The sequence below is a fragment of the Cheilinus undulatus genome, linkage group 19 (genome assembly GCF_018320785.1).
Source record: "Cheilinus undulatus linkage group 19, ASM1832078v1, whole genome shotgun sequence".
Taxonomy (NCBI): domain Eukaryota; kingdom Metazoa; phylum Chordata; class Actinopteri; order Labriformes; family Labridae; genus Cheilinus; species Cheilinus undulatus.
In genome coordinates this window covers 12,381,317-12,386,429 of record NC_054883.1, presented here as the reverse complement: position 1 = coordinate 12,386,429, position 5,113 = coordinate 12,381,317, and the positions used below count along the sequence as shown (strand labels likewise).

Here is a 5,113-nt window from a genome sequence, read left to right as displayed (position 1 = left end):
CTAAAGTCTGCACAGTAAGGGGTGGATGTGTTGAGTGAGCACGGCCGAATGTATCGTAGTATCGCAGGTAAAAGGGTTGCCGAGAGCCCCTGGTTGTGCTGTGGATATCCCAAAGGCCGAAAACCGCAAGTGGCCTCCAGGTGTATCAACAAGGGTGAATAAAAGAAATGCCATCGAGCTTGACCTTTCCTGCAGAGCGACTCATGTGTCGACGTGTGTCGAACTTGCCTCTGCCTCCCTGGGTTGTGTCACATCAGGCCCTATGTTGAGTCCTTAGCGTCCTACATGCCTAGAACTTGTGCACGTGACTGTATTTGTGTAATTTGTTTAAAAGAGCTTACCAGCATCTTTTGTCAAATACAAACAAGACAGTAACTGGTACAGTAAACTCCTATCTTGCTTGCATTTCCACAGCCTATGTCTGTCCAGCCATGCACAGTGATGATAATTCTAACTTTTTCAGAGTTCTGGATCACTTGGCTTATACTGTAATTACGCTGTAGACTGATCTTCATTTGGTACCATTACTAGGCACTTCTGTGTCTAGTAAACCAAATTAAGACAGGAAACTGCTCCCTTGGGGAACTTAAAAGAGCAGATTCTTTGAACTTGCTTGTTTGCTGATGGCATATCACTTTAGCTTGTTAGGTGCTAATTCTGAGTTGTTGTTTCAATGCAGCAAGTACCCTTGAGACTTATTTGCTAAATAGTATATCATCATTTCCTTTAAATGCACATTTATTACAAAATGAGTGAGAAAGACTTTTTAACTCACTACAAGCTATGATGTGTTTATGATTACAACTGCTATGACAAGGGAAATTAATGTTAAATCAATCAGTTGATAGGAGTTTGACACTAATTTATGTAGGATGAGAGGTATGTAGGATGAGATGAGCAGAAGACATGGGTCTCTGCAGAAGATGATGAATGGAGGTGGCTGGGGTGGAGGAAGTACACACTGAAACTACAGGCTGACGAAGGATTGAAAATATCACAGGGATTGATGACTGGTCAAACCAGGATGTGGCAGAGTCTGGCTGACTTGATAATCAGCTGATCACAGCAGGAAGAGAGAAAGAATGGAAGAAGGGAGATGTATGGGTGTGATGCATGCAAACTAAACCAGCTCAGGGGAGATACAGCTTAGGCTCCTGTATTTGGTGATGTGGTATTAAAACAGTATTGATATTGATTTTATTTTGAGTATCATTTAAAATTAGAATTCTGATGTTATGACAGAGCAGACCTTAAAATCATGATTTCTACCAGCTATAAAGGAAAACACTGTAGCCCTGGTATTCTATCTTATCCCCCCATTGATCTAACCCAGGAGATCTGAAAGCAGCACAACCGCACCACTTCCTCTAGATTTAACACTTTTCTCATGTGAGAAAAAAAAATAAAAAGCTGCAAAATTTCCACATGTACCGGCTCAGAGTTAGCAGCACATTCTGGACAGTTAATCTGAAAATGCATTTAAAGCCCAAAACAAACTTTGATTACATAATTGGGGCTTTGCTGAAGTGACCTTTGGTTGACTGTGTCCTTTGGACACTCCGAGCACCTGGCTGCAAGCTGCCGACTCACCATTTAAGGCCTTTTATTCCCTGTGGTCTTTTTACTGAGCGCTCTTTCTCTCTACAGGAGCAATCAGCTGTCAGGGCCAAAAGAGAGATAAGAGGCCTGATAAAGATAGCTCAGGGACAGGACAAGATAATCGCTCATCTAAGGGTTATTTTCTTGACTGTATGCACCATTTCCCATGTGCATGTAGAGTATTTAGTGGAGGTTTGTGAATCTAAATCTCTTTTGATAGAAATTTGAAAAATTAGGTTAAAGGTGATGTTGCTAGAGAGTTAATTACGTTAACTAAACAGGTATGCATTCACACTGGATGCAGCCTGTGCACTGTTTTGTCCTAATGTATGGAAGCTCAGGTGCTCTCCCTTTGATCCACAGAAAGAGAAGAGCATCAAATAAAGCAGAAGGGGTCTCAGGCTGTGTGTGACTGATGAATGGGGACTAATCTCATTGCTAGTAAATAATTGAACATACAGTAGTTCTGCAGCCTGATGGATCTGCCATCCTCTGCATGAATTGCCACACTAACATTTCAATAATCACCGCTTACGATCATAAAGGTATTTGTTGTGATTTATCTGTGATGTCATACTGGCTCAGTGTTACATTTGCAGAAATGATTTAGAGAGGCTTTCAGTGTTTTCTCTGCTCAACATGAATGTTGGTGTATGAGCCGAGACATTTCCATTTCCCTCCTCTGTAATTGAGAATGCTCTCCATGTCGCACAGTGTTTACATTGATAATGATAGGTAGTATTTCCTATACTCACTGTTAAAGCTCTTTGTAGTCAAACAGAAAATCTCATCTGAATGTCTTTGAAGCATTAACACAGTATCTGAGAAATGTGGGAATATATTCATTTGGCTCATAAAGACCCTTTGAGCATACCGTACAAGGAGAACAAGAAGCACAATTAGCAGCCATCGTTGAAGAGACGATGTTTCCTTAGTGACAATGTAAATAGGCTTCTCAAGTGGAATGTATACGTAGATCATAGATGTAGTCTTTCTGACATCCCAGTAGTTTCTAAAGACACGTTTTGAAGCCGTACTGTGGTGGGCGCCATATTAGAAATACTACCATCGCCTAACTTAAGGCGACTTTTACACATAATGACTTTTCCTCTGATTTCAAAGTCGCAGACAAATTCCAAAGTCGGAGTTAAATCATGGGAGTCTTGCTGAAGTTGCAGCTCGCTCCCGTTGTCTCAGTCGGTAGGTGTAAGGTGGTCATAAGACTCCATTTTAGCAGTTTTAAGGTGGTCTTTCTTCAGTCTTGGTGTTACAATAATATCAAATGTGTTTGATATTATCATAAGTATAAAGTCTGGTTGTATGCAAATTTTGTTTCTCAGTGGCATGAGCGTCATCCACGACCAATGGGAGCTGGTGTTGCAGAAGCACATAATTCACTTCATTCAAATATGAATGTGAGCATAGATCTATCTAGAACCACTGAATGTCTACTCAGAACTCTTCTAATACTGGAAGTCACCTGAACTGAATGTCTTCTGTGTTGTTTTTTCATGCGTCGCCACCATATCAATAGAGGCAAGTCCACCACATAAGGAAATACAAGTAGACAAAAAATACTCGAGTTTACCTACTAAAATGCACAGTGATTACATGAAATTGATTTTAATGTATTGATTTTTCCTCCACATCAGTGAGCACAGACATAATATGGCATGCAACAGCAGATTGGCTGGCTAGCTGCATTTTGCCGTTGCTGCCATGTTGCCAGAGGCAGGTCCGCTACGTAATGCCACTCCTCTGTAAAAGGCACCTGAAAGACTCTCAGACCATGAGAGACAAAACTCTCTGGTCTGATGAAAATAAGATTGAACTCTTTGGCCTGAATGCCAAGCGTCATGTCTGGAAGAAACCAGGCACTGCTTATCACCTGGCCAGAAATGTCCCACAGTGAAGAATGGTGGTGGCAGCATCATGCTGTGGGGATGATTTTCAGCAGCATGAACAGGGAGACTAGTCAGGGTTGAGGGATAGATGAATGCAGCAATGCACAGAGACATCCTTGAAGATAACTTGTCCTAGAGGGCTCCGGATCTCGGGCTGGGGCTAAGGTTCATCTTCCAACAGGACAACAACCCTAAGAGTACAGGATTATTTAAATAGTCAGTTACCCTGGGTAATCAGGATTATAAAAACAATTGTTTGACCACCCTAATTTTTCTAGTATCACAATGAAGTTTAAACGTAAGGTATCAAGTATCAGAAAGTTTTTATCAATACAGAAATGGAGATTAAAAAAACTTACCCTTGGGATCTGCTAATGGTTGCTTCTACTCTGGTTTGCTTGCTGGAAGTAAAGTAAAAAAAAAAAAAAAAAGAAGAGAAATGTGACTGCTAGAGCACCCCCAAAAAAAGTTTGGGTATAATACACACATAGTACTTGATAAAGTCTGCAATCATTCTGATAAACTCTGTGTCCAGGAACCTTGAAATCTGTTTTGGTGACTGACGTAAGAGATACATGCAAAACTCCACACCCAAATGATGTCAGAGTCTGCTAGGTGTCACTACCATAAAGCAATGAAATGTGATTCTTTTTATAAGCCCTGATAGAGATATGTGAATTCCAATATTAAGGTTTACTGAAGGTACTTTTCTGAAAGAGAGAAAATGAGGAAAGAAATGGACCCGTTTCTCCAGCAGTGAGCACATATTGTTCCAATTTCCTTGAGTATACATTACAGACACATGACTAATGCTATTTGTAGGCCAGCCTGCTAACACTACTCAGCCATTTGATGTATTTTACTGATTACAATCAGACTGCTGTTGCTGACTGACCAGGTGTCAGGAGATAAGATCAGGACATCAGTGCTGGTTGATGATGTGAAGCCTCCTGGGCTGTAGACTTGTGGTTTCCTTTCCCCCCCGGCGGCCATCTGCAAAGTCACCTAGTAGCAGAGAGGGAAAACAAAACAGATCCTTTTTTCCCTCGTCTTGTTCTCTTTGAAGTTTCCACGGCATCAGCAGAAAAAAAAAAAAAGAAAAAACCCGGGGGTGTGTTCATCGGGAAACCCCGCCTTCACTCCCTCCCTCTGTGTCACGTTGTTGACTTCTGGGTAATTTTTAAGGGCTTGGTCTCGTATTTTCCTGTCTATGGTTTTACCCTCCACTTACACGCTGATATCATACATTCCTTTTGTAAAAATCACCTCCTGAAGTAGACATACTCGCTTCTATGTGATGTAAACCATATTTATCTTTTGACACTAGCTTCTCTTTGCCCTGGTAACAGGATAAGTGGTTATTTAAGGACTCTACTCTTTTGATTTAATGACACAATTATTTATTCTTTTCCCCCTTAATTCTCCTCTACAGATTCAAACCTTTCTACTCATAGACTATTATTATTGTAGGACTATGTTTTACAAAGTTTTTCGTACGCCAGACTGGTGATAAAACATTTATATATGACTGCAAACTTTGATGTTTGAACCCTGTCTGCTCTGTGTTACTTTGCCTTTTTCTTTTGTATTATTATATATCTTAAATATCA

At 40.6% G+C, this 5,113-nt stretch overlaps 1 long non-coding RNA gene across 1 annotated transcript; it reads right to left on the bottom strand.

Annotated features, from left to right (window-relative positions):
* Window positions 1–3,264: 3,264 nt before the first annotated feature.
* LOC121527716 lies at window positions 3,265–4,541 on the bottom strand. The gene is made up of 3 exons (XR_005993431.1): window positions 4,399–4,541; window positions 3,863–3,904; window positions 3,265–3,694 (listed from the first exon to the last, which is right to left on the bottom strand). It is a non-coding gene; the product is annotated as an uncharacterized LOC121527716 (long non-coding RNA).
* Between the last annotated feature and the right edge of the window lie 572 nt (window positions 4,542–5,113).